The sequence below is a fragment of the Colletes latitarsis genome, chromosome 4 (assembly GCF_051014445.1).
Source record: "Colletes latitarsis isolate SP2378_abdomen chromosome 4, iyColLati1, whole genome shotgun sequence".
Classification (NCBI taxonomy): domain Eukaryota; kingdom Metazoa; phylum Arthropoda; class Insecta; order Hymenoptera; family Colletidae; genus Colletes; species Colletes latitarsis.
The window spans coordinates 23926661-23947941 of NC_135137.1; positions in this window are offsets into that span (position 1 = coordinate 23926661).

Below are 21281 nucleotides of genomic sequence, written 5' to 3' on the forward strand. Positions count from 1 at the left end.
GAGGAGTGAAAATTCGGGGGTTAACTATGAACTATCCCTAAAGTGACCAATTTCTTGCTGCAAAAAATCAGTTTTGATCTGATCGAAGTAGTATCTATTAAAACTTAAAGGGGAAAGCTAATTAAGGAACACGTGTTTCTTTATTTTTTTGTTATGAACGATTCCTAAATTGCCGCGCTCGTTTGGCATTGCACATGGAAGATCTTATGAAACTATATTTTTTAACTTTTCGATCTTTATAATATATTGGTTTTTTAAGTTGCTGCATCCGAATTTGAAATCAGATCTTCAAAATTCAATATGGCGGACGAAAACTCGACAAATTATTTGAATAGACAGTAACTCCACATGCGACTTTCAAAATACAGTAATATCGACTTTTGATATTTATTGTTAATTATGTGAAGTGAATTAAACATGTTAAAAACAGTAATTGTTTATAACAAAATTGTTTAAACAATGTAGCTAAAAAATGAAATTTTGTTAAATCCGGTGACAGCATTCATTGTACGCAAAAAATTACTATGGAAACATTAGTCACATATTTTATTATTTTTTTGTCCTTGTTGTAATTTTATTTTTTTGTGTTTTTATTTTATTTATTTTTTTATTATTACCTTTATTTAAAAAATGACTGATTTGAAGATTAGATCATTTTTTGAAAGTTTTGCATACATGATATTCCTTAAAGAAATGTATTATGCACAAAGATTTTTTGCACCAAGCTCATCTTATTGCCGCACACACATTGTAGAACCCGCAAGATGTTTTACAATTTTTAAAACAGAAATCAACGGGGTTATCAAATTCCAACAGTTTCTCTTTTATATACCCACTTTTATATCATGAGTATTTAATAAGATTTTGAAATCGAGGAGAAGAAAACTGATTGTGTATCAGCGATTGCAGTTTAATGACGTTATTTCGATGGTGCAAATTTATGTGATAGTTGTGTAAAATGACATTATCTGAAAAATAGCTTATAAAATTCTTCCAAGGTCGAAAGAAAGACATCTAGGGCTTGAATCATCCCCGTTCTACCAGCAGGAATCATCGTCGTTTACAGTAGATTAAAAATCATACTGCGGTTGATCAAACGCTTGTTGCAAAAGCCGTATAATATTGTTTGGATTCATTGTGGACAGTGATACTGAACGGCAGTGAATTTTCTCTTCCATCAATTACGCCGCGCCGCTACAGATCTCGGTCACCCCACTATACGGCCGTGCGGAGGCTACACAAGAAAACACGGCGTATCGCGTGTTTCATGCACAATGCCAAACAAGCGTGGCAATTTAGGAGTTGTTTACCCCCCAACATTTATAAAAGTGTCAGATTGCTCTTAGATCGGGATATGAATACTACCACTAACACACGCACGGAATAATAATAGTTATATTTGGAAGACAAGCGATAATCGACACGCTGCGTTATGTCGTTGTCTTAAGCATGCCGTCATCGATACCTATTTACTAAGAAAAACAAAAAGACAAAAAAATACGTGTTCTTTAATTAGCTTCCCTCTTGAAGTTTTAATAGATTTTACTTCGATCAGATCAAAACTGATTTTTTGCAGCAAGAAATTGGTCACTTTATCACTAGGTTTACGGTATGCGTCAATTTGACGCATTCAGATTCTAAACTTATCGTTATAAGACTCATAAATATTATTTGTTAGCAATTTATGTTGAATTGAATTGATGTAACGATATGGATGTATACTCTAATTAAAAGTAAAAACTGCATTTCAATGCAACTGTCAACGTAGCGAATTATAATAAAAATATGCGCAACGAGTGTCCGTAAACCTAGTGTTATTATCAAAAGATACTTTCATACCAAAAATCATCAAAATCGCTTTACTGGTCTCTCAAAGGTATCGCAATTTTTCCATTTTACCCCCTATTTTGGGGGGTCGTTTCACTCCCTAAACACGTTTTTCCTCCGTTAAAAAAAAATACGTGCTTCTTAGTTTTTCATATTAGTTATATTATAATAACATATGCAAATTTCAGAAAATTCGGAGAGTGATATTTACGTAGGTTTACTTGTCAGCTACGGATGTCTTAAAAACAACATATATGCTAATTTACAATTATGAGCAATGTCATATTATTATATAACTAAAATTAAATAAAAATACTGTTTTGTAATGGTCTTATTTTATAGGACAAATAATGGTCGATTGGCTGTATGAACCTCTTAAAATATACTTAACCTTACTTTTTTATTGCAACTTTTCGCCAAGTTTAAACAAAAATAACAAATTTCCGCAAATAATGAAATACATATTTATAATGTATTGCATTAGCCGAATCGAATGACGTATAACCCACCCCGATCGGTGAACGGTACCGTTTGCTTGGAATGTTACGTTCAGGGAGGATGGTAGGTAGTTGTGAGCGATTGCTCGCACCCCAACGTAACGCTTAAACACCTTCGGGTTTTCGAAGGAAAGTATATGGAATCGGAGTCAATCTAAATAAACTCCTCGCTCGTTGAGGACAAGATTGGGAAATGTACATTAAAGAAAAGAAACGAAATGAAACCGAAATTATTATACTGGGTGTTCGGCTACCTCTGGGAAAAATTTATATGAGCGATTATAGAGGCCAAAATAAGACGAAAATCAAGAATACCAATTAGTTGATGGAGGCTTCGTTACAAAATTATTAACGTTTAAAGTTCCGCCTGTAGAATGGCAATCTGCGTACAGCTACGTTCATGCGGAAGGTTGTGGCAGGCCAGTGCTAGTGGTTTTCACGCAGCATGAAAAATTCTACTTACCGACGTTATCGACAGCCTTAGATTTTTATCCACTTATGGAAATGCGAACACCTTACGTTGAATAAGATTCAACCTGTCTTATGAAAATCTAGAAGGGCATATCAAAACTCGCCCGACGAGATTTTCACAGAGAAAGGGTGAATGTCACTTCCAATACCACAACGTTGTGCACAAAAATCATCCATACGCGATCATACACGCCCCACGATTGTCCACACTGTCCGCAAGTATCCACAAAATAATGCTTTCAGGCACTAACCACTATGCAATTAAATGAACACGCACCGCGATTATGTTATTCGTGAGTGGCTATGTGTACTAGGTGGCCGAACACCCTTTATATCACGTGTTAATTATTCGACCACGTGTTGGTTGTTCGAGCACGAGTTCGAAGCTGACGTTTATATTTGAGAAAGAGTGCAGAATGAAAAAGGAAAAGGAAATAGAATAATCTCTCGTATTTATAATATGGAAAAGTCGCAATAAAGCACACAGTTCTTCGTGGCTAGAAAATCACACACGCACATACTCCGACAGTCCCTTGTCGTTAACTGATTAGGTACGACTTTCTTATCTAACGCACATTCTTTTCCCACTTGCGAAATTCGAATTCGCCGATAGGGGGCAATGACCGCCAGTCGCTAACTTCGCGTTTACCGATTTGCACCTACAGATTCAGCCATTCTGATTGCTAGCTCGTCCTCGAACGTTAATACAATTTAATTATGAAGTAAAACTATAACATAAATAAGAGTCAATAGTGAACATATGCACATACTTAAATCTATTCGTCACTTATTCTAATCCATGGCTTAAGTTTATCCGACGAAAGAATAGTATTCAATGGTTTTTGCGTTAAACTAAAGCCCGTTATATCAGTCACAACGAATCTATTTTTTTTTCGAAACAGTTTTAAGGGCGGAGTCTCATGCGAATGATAGGAAATTGAACCGTTTTTCTTAATTTTTTTAAAGGAAATGTTACATCTGACGTTATAATTCATTTTCGCAATTTCCTTAGCTATCCTTTGGTAATTCAAAATAATTTTTTTATTAATTTTTATTAACTTTTAATGTTGTTATCACGTTCGCAGTAAACATGTGTTTAAACACTAGCGTAGGTGATTGCAGCTCTCAAGATTGACTAAATAAAAAAAATTAAAAATATTTTTATTCGGTAGATTTACAGTTATCGTCCATATCAAAATAATTCATTTATGTTACAAATTGACAAAATGGTGAAAGCTTAAAGTAAAAATTGCAAAATTTCGTCGTTTCTTTCGCAGCTTTTTAATAAAAAAAATATGATAAACTCATTATAATAATTTGATTTTGGCACGGGCGAGAACTATTAGTATGTGGAACAACGTGTAAAAATTTCAAAGCTATCGAACGTATAGTTATTGAGATTTTATCTACGCCAGTTAAGAAAGTAACGTTTCGAGAGAAACGCATTAAAGTCTGTAAGATCATACTAAGCAATCCCAGCTCCATATAGAATTCCTTTAAGAATGATGGCACTCAGATGGCACAAACGCTAAAATTTCGACTTTTAAAAGCAACACATGTCTCTTGACCCTGTCGTAAACCTTTCGAAAAAGTAATATCCGAGCTGTACAAGGTAATCACCCGAAGCAGTAACTCCGGTAATTACCGCGAGGGCTACACAAAAAATGTTCTACAATCCACAATACTTGACATTTATCTCTCACAATTTAACTGTACATTCTTATATATATGTACTTTCTAAAAAATGAAATAAAAAAAAAACATTGATTTTTTTGGAGTCTCACACGAGACTCCCCCATTAATTTGATAAGGCCCCTTGTATTTTGGGAGCAGTTTTTGATTTGTTCCTGGTGGATATTACAAAATTGTCACTAATACTAAGTCCTCTTCTTTATATTGGGTAGGTTTTTATGCCTTTTGTCGTATTTTGATTTCTTATATTCTTGGATTGCGCGGTTTACAATTTGAACTGAATTTCGCAACTTACAAGGGACCATCCCGAGGTGTAAATCTCCAATTTTTATGAAACTTTGCAATTATGTAGTTCTCATAAATCTATTAGACACGTATTTTTTTGTAGCTGCTAATATTCACTTTAAGGGGTTGAAATCAACCCTCAAAGTTGGGGGTTCAAATCATACTGTGTTGAATATCTCGGAAACTATTAGAGATAGGGGTGTGCTTCAAATGAATAAAATTTATGTTTTTAAACGGCGAATTTGATGGTGTAAAGAGATTTGCAAAACTTTTATTTGCTTAAACAATATGTTATAAAATAGCACATTTTTTTATTTTTCTCGTTGGATATTAATGATTTTCTTTTCTCCATTTGTACAGAGAAACTACACATCCATGTACAAAATACGGATAAATTGGAATTTTGATTTTTTCACAATAAAGAAAGACAAATTTTATATCTGTAATTTTTTTCGTATTTCGTGTTGTACGAAGTACCAGATCGCATATAATACGGTAAATGCTATGGTCTAATGACTTTTGTTTAATTATATTATAGTATGCTTTGCTGGCTGATCCCAAAGTGGTAAAAATTTCGGTCTAATGACAGATATAACGTTTGCCTGCGCTGCGCTGCGTACTAAAGGGGTGCGTATAAGCGTAAGTAAGGTTTTGGCTTAACGATTGCAGGATCTGTTTATGAGTGTGATACTTTTATTAAGGAGTCTTTACTGAACGAGGGTCGTTTTAAATATTAGTTGGTTATATCTTATGTTCTGATTTTTGAACGTCAGGTAGCTCTGAAAAGAACTGTTTCATTTTCGATCTTTGCTGATTTCCAAGAAATCGTAATTTGGTTGCAGTTGTTACATCCGTCGTTATAAATACTACTCCGAATATGAACCTGAGATATTCCTACGTATAATATATCTGGGAGCCCTGAAAAGGGCTGGTTGTATTATTGTGTCGTGAAGGCTGTGGAAATTAATTAAGAAATTAGTCGCAGTAATTTTCACAAAAATGGTAACTCTCGAAAAAGTGTTTGAAACAATAGTGCTGTTTGCACCATGAACATTTTAAACAAACGACGTCATTACAAGAACAGCAGGTCATTGTATCTAGACACATAAAACAAAAATCAACTGGATTTTCAAATTCTGGCGTTGTAACCATCGGTGTAACCACATTGATATCATGCGTATTTAAATAAATTTTTATATCTCGGACTGAACAATTGATTGTGAATTAAAGATTGCAACTTAATTATGTCGATATTTAAAAGTATTGCTAAGTGAGAAAGTTTTGCCGCAAAATTTTTCCAAATTCGGAAGCCGTACACATCCAGTGGTTGTATTAATGCAGTTGTATTCTTCGGTATTTTTAAAAATTCTATTGTTTTGCCATTCGAAATTGCATTCTGCATCATGTCTTCATCATATCCTGTCCAGGAATCAAATATTAACACGGCCTTTTCTAATACATTTGGAATATGTTCGTAAAAGTTATTTATTTAATTTACCCGACGTCGATGCACTGATGATAACTATAAGATCGCGACTCGATGCGTATAGTCGCGACGCGTTAATTTACTAATTTAATAGTGAAATAACTAGTTCAATTTTACTTTCGCATTGTCGTGTGGATCTGGATTATACTGGCTCGGGCGATCGGGGTCCTGTCTTTATACGCGCCTTTTCCCGATCGTCCGTTTTTTCTTCAAGCCGGGTGCAAAAATCCTCGCGCGCGCGTGCCGTGGAACGTTCTGGATCCTTCGAAACCATGTTCCACGACACGTGCTCGCTATTGATTTTTGCACCCGGCCTGATTCTTCCAATCGATTGCGGACGGCCCGATTTCGAGAATGTTCGGCCGGAACGATTATTCCGCATCGGACGGAACAATAACATTAGGTGTTCTAAACACATTTTGTTGTACCTATGGTCCTAATTGCACACTTACCTTTTTTAACACAATAAATAACGGCGAAAGTAATTTCCCATCTGCTGAAACCGTTGGTTGGATTGTATAGCTGTGCGTTACTGCTGTTGATGACTGAATTAGGGTACTTGTTTGTTTCTCGCCTTTCCATGATAATGTTCTTGCATAGTGAAGCTCCAGTTGAAACCCGCTTTGATCAATGTTAAAAATGTATGGTTCTTCGAAGTATTCAAAATATATTTTAACATGTATAACAAAATTCTCTGCAGATGCGGTTATTATCGACAAATTCTCATTGTAATTGCGCGTGATTAATTTTGTTGTCTTTCTCGAAACAATATTATATTTTTGTTTGAAATTCTAGAGCCAATAGTATGATGCCCGGAAACCTTCTGGTTCTCTTGCAATGCCCATCTTCTTATGTCATTATCATGGATTGCTATGTTTCGATCACGTGTTCCTATGAATTTCCTCAAAGTTTCCTTTGCAATAATTTCCAATTTATTAACGCGGGTACCGTCTTTATTTACCTGTTTCTCCCATCTATATAAATGCCCTACAGACTTCACCTTTCTGTATCTATTTCTTACTGTTTGAAATGATAAACGTTTCCGTTTCCCACTTTTCCAAAAATTCACAACTTCTTCTTTATATTGGATATTTATGTCTTGCTCACCTTCCGATTCTTCTTCATTGTCAGGCGAAGTTCCTGACTCTTGAACAGTTAATTCCGATGTTGAAGGAGTAATAGTTTCCTCTTCATCTTCTTGCGTCAAATTTTCAAACAGTAACTCCTACTCTGTTTCAATGAATGCATATTCCCACAATTTGTATTTATCTATTAATTCTATGATGATTTTAGATAACTCGACCTCTAGCATTTGCAGGAGTTTTGTTCCTATCACTAGAATAGCTAAAATTTTCAATTAAAATATCAATGATATTCTCCGGATTAACTTTTATAATTGTAATCAATCAAACTGTGAGACAAAAAATAATTAAAAAAAGAAAAATAGTAAAGAACAAATCAAGAAATTGAAATGAAATAAAAATTAAAACGAAATAAAATGAAATGAAATGAAATAAAAATTAAAATAAAATAAAATGAAATGGAATTAAATAAAAATTAAAACGAAATAAAATGAAATGAAATTAAAATAAAATAAAAACAGAGCAAGATAGTGTTAAGATTTCACATCGGGGGGCGACCCGAATCGAGTCATACGCCCCTGTCGTTGCCCCGTCGGGACCGACGCGCGACTGTTTGGCAACGATGAGTTTGCAGTTGTTTCTTCGACGTTTTGACGACATGTTTTACCTTTCCGCGGCTACGACGTTTATTCATGTTTTGTATAATTAATAAATCTTGTTTGTGAGTTAACACCTTTTCATTTCCGAGTCTTCTAACCGGGAGCTGCCCTCCGAACAGGTTATGGGCCCAGATAGGAAATCGAAAGAAGTGTAACATCGGCAAATAACGTGAGTGTCGTGATTGTGCGTCTCCTGAGTTCGTGCGACATTTTTTTTTTTCCAAGATGACAACGATGTCGGTTAAAATCGAGTTTTTGACGAAAGATAACTACGATACTTGGAAGATCCATATGGAATCGTTATTAATAAAAAACAAAATGTGGGATTATGTCAACGGCGAAACGAAAAAGCCGGAACTTGTAGAGGGGAACGCGGCATCAATCGAAGCGGTGAAGAAATGGGAGAAGGAAGATCGTAAGGCAAAGTCCGACATCATCCTTGGAATCAGCCCGAAAGAGTTAAAGCAGGTGAAGGAATGCGTTACTTCTCGGGATGTTTGGCTACGTTTACAAAAGACGTATCAATCAAAAGGTCCGGCTCGGAAAGCCACGCTGCTGAAACGTCTTATGCTGCATCGCATGGAGGAAAATGGTGACATTCGAGATCACCTCAGGGATTTTTTCGACACGTTGGATAAATTGACCTATATGGGGGTAATCTTGGATCAAGACCAACTGTCGATAATGTTGCTCTATAGTTTACCAATGAGCTTCGAAAATTTCCGATGCGCAATTGAATCGAGAGACAACTTACCGCCACCAGAGGACCTTCGAGTAAAAATCGTGGAAGAAAGCGACGCTCGAAAAAAGGACGAGCGCAGTGTCGTAACGAACGCGCTCTTTGCGAAGAGGACAAATAGATATACAGGCGCGAACGCAAGTGGAAACAGTGAATCGAAAAGCGATCATAAAAGAAAAGTTAAGTGCTTTCGATGTCACAAATTCGGACACAAAGTGAGCGAGTGTAAGCAGCTACCGAAGAACGTCGAGCAGGCGAAAACCAGCCTCTTTATTTCATTGGAGACGCAAGAGGCGTACAGTGTGGAAGAAAATAGAAGTGATACTTGGTGCCTAGACAGTGGGCGCACGGCACACATGTGCAAAAATCGAGAAAAATTCGCGAATGGGGTTAAAATGTTTCCCGGAAAACTAAATCTCGCGAATAGTGCATCGACGGAAGTTGCAGCGCGCGGAACTGTTTCTATGAACACAGTAGTAAATGGAAAAACAGACATAGTTACTTTGAGTGATACGCTACATGTCCCGGACTTACGTAGCAATTTATTATCAGTGAGTAAAATTACGGATAAAGGTTACAGTGTCGTGTTTGAAAAACACGTGGCGACGGTGGTAGACGGCAACCGAAAAACTGTTCTACGGGCACCTCGCGTAAACGGTCTTTTACATTGTAAGGGAATCGGCACCTCAGTGTCGTACGGCCACTCGCACCAGCCCGATTTAGCGATCGTTCGTGGCATCAGCTGAGGTATGGCATCGGAAGATGGGACATTTAAACTTTAAAGATCTCGAGAAGTGTGCTAGAGACGGTAAAGTACACGGAATAGACATTAAAAGATCTGGTAATTTAAAGTGCGATATATGCATTCGCGGAAAAATGTCTCGGTTACCTTTTATAAAGACATCAGAACGGAGTTCGAGTTTATTAGAGATCGTTCATTCCGACGTATGCGGCCCTTTTCGCGTGAGATCAAATGGCGGTGCCGCGTATTTTGTGGCTTTTATTGACGACTTTTCTCGATGGTGTGAGATCCGTATGATCAAGTCGAAAGATCAAGTTTTCGATAGTTTTAAAGGTTTTAAAACGTATGCCGAGAATGTAACCGGAAAAAGGATTAAGTATTTGCAATCCGATAATGGACGCGAATACGTGAATACCGCGTTTGACAAGTTCTTGAACGAAGCCGGTATTAAGCGACGACTCAGCGTCACTTACACCCCCGAACAAAATGGACTAGCCGAAAGGAAGAATAGGACGATTTTGGACATGACGCGATGTCTGTTGTTGCAATCGTCGTTACCAGATTGTTTTTGGGGGGAAGCCGCAAACACGGCAAATTATATACGCAACCGATGCCCGTCTGCCAGCCTCGGAGGCACAACACCATTTGAAAAGTGGACAGGGCGAGTTCCAGACGTACGTCATCTACGGATTTTTGGTTGCGACGTGTATTCTCGTGACAGGACACCGAACCAGGGGAAGTTCAGACCCCGTTCAAGAAGAGGAATATTCGTCGGATATTCGGAGACCTCAAAGGCTTACCGTGTGTGGGTTCCAGAAGAAAGAAAAATCGACATCACACGCGATGTTATTTTCATGGACGAAAACTCCATTGTAGACAAGAGAGTCGATGTGCAAGAGAAGTCGACAACATCCGGAGAAGTAGGAAAATCTTCTAAACCTACTGGACTTCTCGAGGTAGTATTATCCCCGAATGACGATTCAAACGAGGAAAGAGGACAGATTCGTCAGCAAGAACCAGACGAGATCGTCGACTTTGAATCGGGGGAAGTGAGTGCTAGCGATTCAGGCGACGACTTAACTGACCAGCAAGAGGAAACACCTAGACGAGCACGTGGACGTCCGTGGATCATAAGGACGGGTTTGAGGGGAAGACCTCGAAAATTGTTCCATACGGCTACCAAAGCCGAGGTATGTGATACCGAAGAAGTTTTTCCGATGGAAGTACCATTGAAGAAAGCGCTAAACGGACCCGATATGAGCGAATGGATTCGTGCTATGGCTTCGGAACTCATTTCCATGTTGAAGAACGACACCTGGAAACTCGTACAACGACCTAGGGATCGGAAAGTGATTGGCAGCCGCACCGTCCTGACGAACAAGTATCATCCGGACGGCACTCTGGCCAGGAGGAAGGCCCGAATCGTTGCTCGTGGTTTTTCACAAAGATCCGGCATCGATTTCTCGGAAACCTTTGCCCCAGTCGCGCGCGTGGGCTCCATTCGACTAATAACATCTCTCGCTGCTCAGTATGATTTGGACATTTTTCAGTTCGACGTAGAGACTGCCTACCTGAATGGCGAATTGGAAGAAGATGTCCTGATGGAGGTTCCAGATTTCAAAGAAGACGTCTTGGAAGAAATAATCCGAACCAATAGCGGAAACAGAAGAAAGCGAAGCAGATGTTGAGCGCTTCCTGAGGAAAGCGAAGCAGATGTTGAGCGATCTGGCGAGCGGAGACAAGGTGTGCTTGCTTAAGAAGTCCATCTCTGGCTTGAAACAAGCGGGACGTCGATGGCACATAAAGCTGAGCGAAAAATTAAAGCATTATGGGCTTTCTCAGTCATTAGCAGATTCCTGCGTGTTTTACTCAGGAAAAGGAGAGGACATTTTCATCGTTGTCGTTTATGTGGACGATATTTTAGTCGTTACACGAAACCAAAAGAAGGTAAACGACCTTGAAACTTATCTGTCAAAGTGTTTTCAGATGAAGGAACTAGGGAAGGTCAAGTACTTCCTAGGAATGGAATTCAGCAAGGACCAGGATGGGATAAGTATCAGTCAGAAGGGATACATCAACGACTTGTTATCCAGATTCGGCATGGTTGACTGTAATCCCGTAAAAACTCCCATCGACCTGGGCACCAAATTGAAGAAGATCGAGGAGGAACTTACACCTGGACCGTCGAAATACCCGTATTGAGAGCTAGTGGGCTCGTTGATGTATCTGGCCGTTTGTTCAAGGCCCGACATCGCGTATGCTGCGAGTTATCTCAGCCAGTTTAATTCTGGACATGACGATAGTCATTGGAACGCCGGAAAACGCGTGCTGCGGTACCTGAAGGGTACGTCCGACGTGGGACTTCGATATTCTAAGAAGCTCGAACCTTTGACTGGTTTCGTCGATGCAGATTGGGCCAATGACTCACAGGATAGGAGATCTTACTCCGGATTTGCTTTTGTATTAGGCGGATCACCAATATCCTGGGAATCGAAGAAACAGAGGACGGTGGCTCTTTCTACAACTGAAGCAGAGTACATGGCGTTGGCTGAGGCAACCAAGGAGGCCATCCACCTTCGACGTTTCATGTTCGAGTTGGGGTTCGACGAGCTTGCATCCGTGCAAATGTTTGATGATAATTGTGGGACCATCAAATTGACAGAAAATCCTGTGTTTCACAACAGGAGCAAGCACATAGATGTCAAACATCATTTTGTGCGAGAAGTCCTAGCAGAAGGATGGATGAAACTTCAGCATCTGCCATCTCAAGACATGGCCGCTGACGTATTCACTAAAGGGATCTCAGGATCAAAACATTGGGCTTGTTTGAAAAAGCTCGGATTAAATTTTTGTTGTCCATAAGAGCACGGCCGACGAACGTTCCGGGGAAGCATGGGATTCTATTTCAAAGGAGCCCGCGCTTTGGACATCATACAACTATGCACTTATGCCTAGTGCACGTCGAGGGGAAGTGTTAAGATTCCACATCGGGGGGCGACCCGAATCGAGTCATACGCCCCTGTCGTTGCCCCGTCGAGACCGACGCGCGACTGTTTGGCAACGATGAGTTTGCAGTTGTTTCTTCGACGTTTTGACGACATGTTTTACCTTTCCGCGACAACGACGTTTATTCATGTTTTGTATAATTAATAAATCTTGTTTGTGAGTTAACATCTTTTCATTTCCGAGTCTTCTAACCGGGAGCTGCCCTCCAAACAGATAGTATAAAAACCGTGTATCACGACTTCTGATAATAATCACAGTGATTGTATACTGTACCACGAACACGCACAGAACTAGTTGAAATTTTAAGCAGCTCCCTCATATAGTTTCGATATGATTGCAGTACTGGTCACTTGTATCCCTACCCTAATTATCGTAACCAACCAGACACGTTTATAAAGTTCATTTTCCGAAAACAGAAGGTATAAAAGTTGTAGAAGGACTTTCCTAACAGTTTAGGAATGTGAACCATCATGGCAGGGTTGGAACAATTGGCAGTAAAAGATCAAATCGATCATATTTTTCTACCTCAGACAGCAATTACGATCACTTGGAAATCAGCAAAGGTCAAAAATGAAACAGTTCTTTTCAGAGCTACCTGACGCTCAAAAGTCAGAACATAAGATACAACCAACTAATATTTAAAACGACCCTCGTTCAGTAAAGACTCCTTAATAAAAGTATCACACTCATAAACAGGTCCTACAATCGTTAAGCCAAAACCTTACTTACGCTTATACGCTGCCCTTTAGTACGCAGCGCAGCGCAGGCAAACGTTATATCTGTCATTAGACCGAAATTTTTACCACTTTGGGATCAGCCAGCAAAGCATACTATAATATAATTAAACAAAAGTCATTAGACCATAGCATTTACCGTATTATATGCGATCTGGTACTTCGTACAACACGAAATACGAAAAAAATTACAGATATAAAATTTGTCTTTCTTTATTGTGAAAAAATCAAAATTCCAATTTATCCGTATTTTGTACATGGATGTGTAGTTTCTCTGTACAAATGGAGAAAAAAAAATCATTAATATCCAACGAGAAAATTAAAAAAATGTGCTATTTTATAACATATTGTTTAAACAAATAAAAGTTTTGCAAATCTCTTTACACCATCAAATTCGCCGTTTAAAAACATAAATTTTATCCATTTGAAGCACACCCCTATCTCTAATAGTTTCCGAGATATTCAACACAGTATGATTTGAACCCCCAACTTTGAGGGTTGATTTCAACCCCTTAAAGTGAATATTAGCAGCTACAAAAAATACGTGTCTAATAGATTTATGAGAACTACGTAATTGCGAAGTTTCATAAAAATTGGAGATTTACACCTCGGGATGGTCCCTTGTTAGTTTATTTTGTGACTTGTTAGAGTAAATTTTGAATGCATTAAACAAAATACAATTGATTAAAAAGGATGCTATTTTTTAGACTACTTTATACTTTTTCAAAAGATACTGCTGTTCGCCAAATATTGATCTGCACGATCGACTCCTTTCATGTGTTTATTGTATTGCATTATGCAGAAAGGTTTCACGAAATTATCCGTAGAATTTCTTTTCCGCTTTCCAGTTGATATCATAGACGCATCATGAATAGTTGATATCATGCACACCAACATTTTATTTTTCCATGTGAGACGAAGAATGGATTCTCTTCGTAGAAAAGTCATTTGCCCTTTTTGAAGATTCTTAGACTTTTCTATTAGTACCTTTAGTAAGCCACGGTTCTCCCGTATGGCACCGCATAGAAGTGTTTTCGTTTCTAATAATATACCAGCTGTAGAAACGCTGTTGTAGTAATTATCTTGGTATACATGATGCCAATAATCAAGCTCCGGCTTCAAGACTTATAATATAGTTTCTTGTAGCTTTTTTCCTTCATCCGAATAGATCTCAAAGTTACAAATGTACCCAGACTCACTTTCACAAAGCATTCTCACTCAAAGCCCATATTTCGTTATATTTACCGGATTATATGTTCTGAAGCTGATACGTCTTCTCCATGATATCATTGCTTCAAGTGATAACTACTGTTTCGGTACATACAGAGATCGAAATTTTGGAATAATTAATCCAATACAGGCCTAATTTTACAACGTCTGTCTCCTCTATATGTATTTTGTGCATTATCACTGAGATGGAAAAATGTAAGAATTTGCTCGAACCTCATCATGCTCATAGTTTTAGGGAATATTGGTGCTCCAACCAAAGTGTCCGTTGACCAGTAATTTCCCCAATGTGATTTTTTAGTTTGTCGCATCAATATCAATAACCCAAGAAACTTCTTCATATCCCTAGTTGTAACTTTCGTCCATGGTAAAATTTTAGCAGAGTTTTTATGAAATTGTTTCATTTGAAAGTGGTATAAATTGATTTGGGAAACAACCAAATGAAAAAAGTCGTTATCAAAAAATAAATCCGTTACTTTACTGATGCTCGGTGCATCACTAAATTCTATAGTTACAACCGAAATGTTTGAATAATCCTTCAAGGAAGGTGTAATGTCATTTTCAATTCAATCTTCAAAATCACATACACTATCAGATTCTGTAATATTTCTTTTTTGCCGTTTTGGTGGTATGCCAGATTCATCACTTTCCGAATCACTACAATTTATTTCGAAATTACTCGAACAATCAGATAAAGTATCGGCGTATAATTCATTGAAATTTTCTTCACCGTTACGTTCCGTTATGGTTGAAATTTTTGAATTACTAACATTGTGATAAAAATCTAAATATCAAGAAAAGTATTTAAAAGTACGAATTCACTATAGAGTTTTTCTCTGGACAGAAAAATCTCTCTAGAGAAAAGCTCTGTAGTAAATCGGTACCTTAATTTTCGTCATATGACGCAGAGGGAAAATTCTCAAAGTTGTTGTCACGTGTGGCATTTAATCTTAAATTACACTTTTGCTTCTTAGCAAATGTATGATATCAATTTTTTGAATACATGAAAGCTAAATGATCATCATCCAGCTCCATGGGCTGTTTTCCCTCCGCGCCTTTAACGAAGATTTCACGATGCAAATAGAATTGACGCTGGCCGAAGAAAGATTATTTCGGTTCTTGGTCTTTACGTCAGGTAACATGGAAAACAATTTTTCTGTATTAGAATTTGGGAGTAATCTGATGGTATTTAATAACTTCATTAATTCCGGAAATTTAATTTTGTAGTCCAGATTTCGCGTTAATAAAATTGTGTCCCAGAAACCATCGAATTTCATCTCGATAAGCGTCTGTCTATCTTTCGTTGCAAATTCCAAAGGCAATATTGACCATTCTCTTTGCAATTCTTTTTCGTCGAAACCGTCGAATTTTTTAGCTACAAAGAGAACATTTCTGAAGGGACTGTCTCTGTCTATCATTCAACACCAAACTAGGTTGAAAAACATACAACTGGCTAAGAAATTCGAGATTGGCAATCGATGACGAATTTCGTTTGCAGCTATAATATAAAGCGTCAAATAATTTTTTCTTACGGTTTCTACGTTGCCGGATTTGCCTTCTACATTCAATTGATGCAGGAAATTGACACACTTTGATCCTACGTTTATACTATTGTTACGTCGGATCCCCGTCGGTATTAGCAAGAGGAGATGCCCCTAGGCTTACCCGGTCACCTTTCCCTCTGACAAGGAACGTTTTTCAAGTGTCCGCCTCCGATTGTTTTGAATTTTGGATATGTTCTAAAGGGCCGAAAAATAAGATATACGTATTTTTTTATATCGGCCCGTTTTCATATTTAGGGGGTGAAACTACCCCCTAAATTTTCAGCTACGATAGGCTACCTCAAAAACTATCATAGATAGAAGAAACTTTCTTAAGGAAAAGTTGCATGATTTTTTATGTACATATAAATGCTGGTCATCAATTTTGTAAAAAATAATTTATTTATAACAAAAAATTTGTTTATAAGATTATTTTAAAAGAAATCACAATTTACATAATAACAAAAAAGAACACAATTTCTTTTCTGAATCCATTGATATATCACATAGTATGTTTGCCTCTTACAATTTTGCGTATTTCAATATTATGTATGTGTTGCGCACACACATCGGGTGGCGGTCATACCAGATATAATGTATGGTTAATGTTCATTATAATATCTGGCATTTACTATGTATACTAGGCACTAGTAGAGTTATTTTTAGCTTACAATATTAATAAAAATTACTTTAGTATTTACGGATTGATATGCGATACATACATATGGTAAGGAATATAATTAATATAAATTAATTTCCGGTACTACTAACATCATTGGTGCAATTATATTTCAAATTTATGTAAAGATAGTATAAATTTATCACCTGAATTTTTTACATAATGTGTGAAGTTTATAAAATGATTCACTTAATATTCAAATTTGTCGCAGAAGTGATATTCATGAAAAAAATGTTTTAAACAAAATGCTTTTTTACACCAAGAACATCTAACTATCGGTGTTACACCACAAAGTGCAAATTTCATTTGTGCACAAACACCAGTATATGTCTTCTCAGACCAATTTTCGACTACATCATCTTCGTCAACAGCCTCAACCTTACATTCTTTAAATTGATCCAAAAAGTCCAATGACCATTCTTCAGAAACTTCAATTTCATTAAATTCAAATAAGATATCGAGTAACATTTTTTGAATGGTTTCCTTGAGTTGTACTTCCTCTCTCGTTACAGGAGTATCCATTAAATACATTGTTTGAAATGTTGCTAATAGCAAATTAATCACATTCATCAAATTGATAATCATTTTTAATCACTTTATTACAAAATAAATGCTGTGATCATGTCGAACGCTCGGATTTGACTTTACAACTAACCAATCGTCGACGTATATATAGAGCAGAGCTTCGCAAAAAATAACTCATAATTTGATACACTGCTATTGTTGAGCGTACAAAAATATAAAATGACGTTCCATACGATATAATGACGATAAAAAAGTGCAGAGTGCATGAATGATAGTTTAAAGAATTATATATACATATATGATTAATTGTTTACTGCTTGTTTAGTGCGTAATAAGAACCACTTCTTTATGCATCCACTGATACTATTTTATGGAGTTAATACCCATTTAGAGTCAAATGATATATCTCATGCTTGGCCGGCAGAACTTCCCTGGTCATATGATATACATATGTATAGATTGTTGTATGAGAAAGAAAGAAATAATGTGTAGTTGATCATATATGTTGTTTGCCAAAAAATATCGTCCCAAGAAAGGCATCGACCGCACGTCATATTTGGTATGACCGCCACCCGATGTGTGCGCGCAACGCATATATAATATTGAAATACGCAAAATTGTAAGAAGCAAACATACTATGTGATATACCAATGGATTCAGAAAAGAAATTGTGTTCTTTTTTGTTATTATGTAAATTGTGATTTCTTTTAAAATAATGTTATAAACAAATTTTTTGTTATAAATAAATTATTTTTTACAAAATTGATTACCAGCATTTATATGTACATAAAAATTCATGCAACTTTTCCTTAAGAAATTTTCTTCTATCTATGATAGTTTTTGAGATAGCCTATCGTAGCTGAAACTTTAGGGGGTCGTTTCACCCCCTAAATATGAAAACGGGCCGATATAAAAAAATTATTTTTCGGCCCTTTAAAACATATCCAAAATTCAAAACAATCGGAGGCGGACACCTGAAAAACCTTTCTTGTGAGTACAGTCACCGCTCCGGCGGCGAACTTCCCCTCAGCGCTGACGTCACGGATCGCCTTTGGAAATGTTGGCGAGTTCAGGATACCTGGGCGGCGGGGTATCGGCCTGCGGCTACGCGACGTTGCGGGTTGATGACGGGAGGTTTAACTTCGGTGACTAAATTCAAGTAGCGGTTTTGAAGGAGGCAAATTCAAGGAACGGAATAAACCACTCGCGGCTAAATTCAACCACTGTACTTTATTGTTTACAAAAAAAAAAAAAAAAAAAAACCTTTGCGCGGCTCCAGCGTGTAATAGGTTATATTAGTTATGAAACGATCTTCGCTATTTATTAGCCGAGCAACGCCTATCAGTACAATAATTATGTTCACTCATTCCGTTCCAACTCTCTCCCTACTTTCCTGGAAGCCGATGTCCCCTTTTATTACTTTCAGATAAACGGGGTGAGAACCCTTCCCGGTGGTCCGAATTCCTTGCTATACCCGGCGATCCCGATATCCCTGGCTCAGACTTCGCGCCTAGAAGCGTTCCCATATTCCCCGTTACCCTATACCACATGTAGATATCATTCATTTACTTATCGACCGGCCTGAGCTAACAGTTCGTTTTGAAGGTATAAAATTGTCATATTTCTCAGGTTACCTTACATCGAATACAGATAACATTCTTCCACTCATTGATCGGGCTCGGCTAACAGCTCGCTTCGAAAATACCCACTCCATTATATATCTCCTAATCCTATGCGTATTCAATTCATAACATTAATTAATCATTCCCCATAGCTTTTCATAAAACCGAAATGAATATCAACATATCAACTAATACATAACCTGAATTAAATATCCCGGTCTCCGCGATCCAGCTACTTACTATCTAGTAACTTACTATACAAAATATGGGGAGAAAGGAGTCAGGGTGGGGGAGACGTACGCCACGCGGACGTTACAATCGCATAAAAGTTTTGATGCAGTTTTTTGAAGCAAATGAATTCTTGTCTCTTGAGTTTGAAAAAAGTGCTAAATTTATTAAAAAACTCATGAACGTAATTTAGAAAATATAGATATGCTTTGGTCTCTGGATTCTGCATCGAGATTAACAAACGTTCCCGGAACTCTGCTTTCTCCTGAATACAGAGTTCCAATTCTCTAAAAGTGTAACTATGGATGTATAATATTGTTGCACCAGGGCGAGGCGTTTCTTAATGAACTCATAATAACACAATACAACACACAGTACACGAACGCAAAACTAGAAACTTCATTAACAAGTTTTTAGACACGTCTTCACTCTACGAGATCTGTCGTAGTTCTTCTCTTTCAAACCGTTGCCGGTCCCTCAGCAAGCGGAAGGCACGGGAACTCGCTTTCGCTCGTTCGAAGGGGCAGCTTCACATCGTTGTGGAACAGCCTTCACGTTGCTACAACGATGCATCTTCAGTCCGTCGCAACAATATGATAACCATCGCGTAGAACACAATTTTTAAATTTTTCTGTCAGTTGTCTGAAAGCATAGTTGAAATTCGCGGAATATGTCTGTACGTTTGGGACTACTGTATATGAAAGTTGCTACTTTTCGTAACAAGTTCTCGCATACGTTTAGAATGATATTGCACTCTTTGCACACTACCATTGCAGACAGATGACAATGGATGATAAAAAAAATTTGTCCCTGCATTTTTTTGCAAGCTTTGTCATAAAGGACAAGTGTCGCCCTGTCATGACAGCAGCGTTGTTACATGATAAAGCGACAATATTTTCGAACGGAATTTCTCTCTCGATCATGGCAATTTCATATTTTAAATAAATTATCGGCGCCACAATTTGTAGCATCAAGATGTAATAATTCTATCAATTCCATTCGAACATCCAGTCTTGGGGTGCAACATAACGAACAAGAAACATCATCCATTTCTCTTTGATCGGTCGGATGTTTCATGAATATAAATAGAAAATTTAATGTTTTGTAAAACACTATAAATACGTTTTGTTTTATAAGGATACAAAACGTTTGATATAATATTTGAACACTTTGTTCGACCGAATGACATGTTTCAAGACATCAGGATCTTGCCCAGTATCTTTGAAAACTTCAAGAATTGTCTTTGCGGTTCGATACGAAATATTTTTCTCGGCTATTAATTTGGCAAGTTTTATCATCCAACGACAGAGACGATTCTTCGGATTGTGTCGTAAAATTATTATTCAAGTCGTCCGCGTTGTCATTCTTTTTATAATTATAAATGTGACACTGAGAATCTGCGTGATTGTAAATACTCGATAATCGACATGAATATTTTTTATTACAAACAGAACAGAACTATGAATAAGGATCTCCGTTGACTTTATGCAACCATAGCTTGAAGTAATTATTATCAAGCCATTGAAGCATAAAAGTCCTTTTCGAAATACTAATTTTTTAATGATACCCAGATTCTCCGTGTCTATATACGTTTGAGGAACCGTAAGAATAAGACTTATTGCATAAAGTACAATAAAAACGACTTCTATCATGGGGTAATGCACGTATCCATGATTCAAATCTATTATCATTCATCCATGAAGATAAAAAACCGCGCTTACTCTTATTCTTCGATTTCACAACCGTTTCCATTATATAAAAGCAAAATAGAGAAAATAACAGCAATTTAAAAAGACTTACGCGAAAGATGTTTTTTAATTTAAATACCTGAATATTACCTACTGCACGTACCTTTAAATCTCTGCTAACGTCCGTTCTCGTCGACCGAATGCAACAAACTTTCAAAAGAAATAGCAGTGACTCGAGCACATTGACAATAGTGTTTTGTTTATACTACTCGCGAATCGATAGACCGTTGAAATAACGAGGAAGGAGAAAGAAGGGACGTAGATATACATAGCCTAGTCCCCATAGGTTTTTAAAGGGCAATAATTACAAATAAACTTCTGTTGCATAAGTAGCAATAGTATATTCACGTCAATTTATTGTATTCCATTTTGCAGAAATGAATTGTGAGGGGAATTAAAAGAAAGGAAAGAAGGATATTTCGACTACGAACAAATATTTGTTATGCAAGTATCGTTCGTGGTCGTGTTTATTTGCATAGCCACTCTATGCT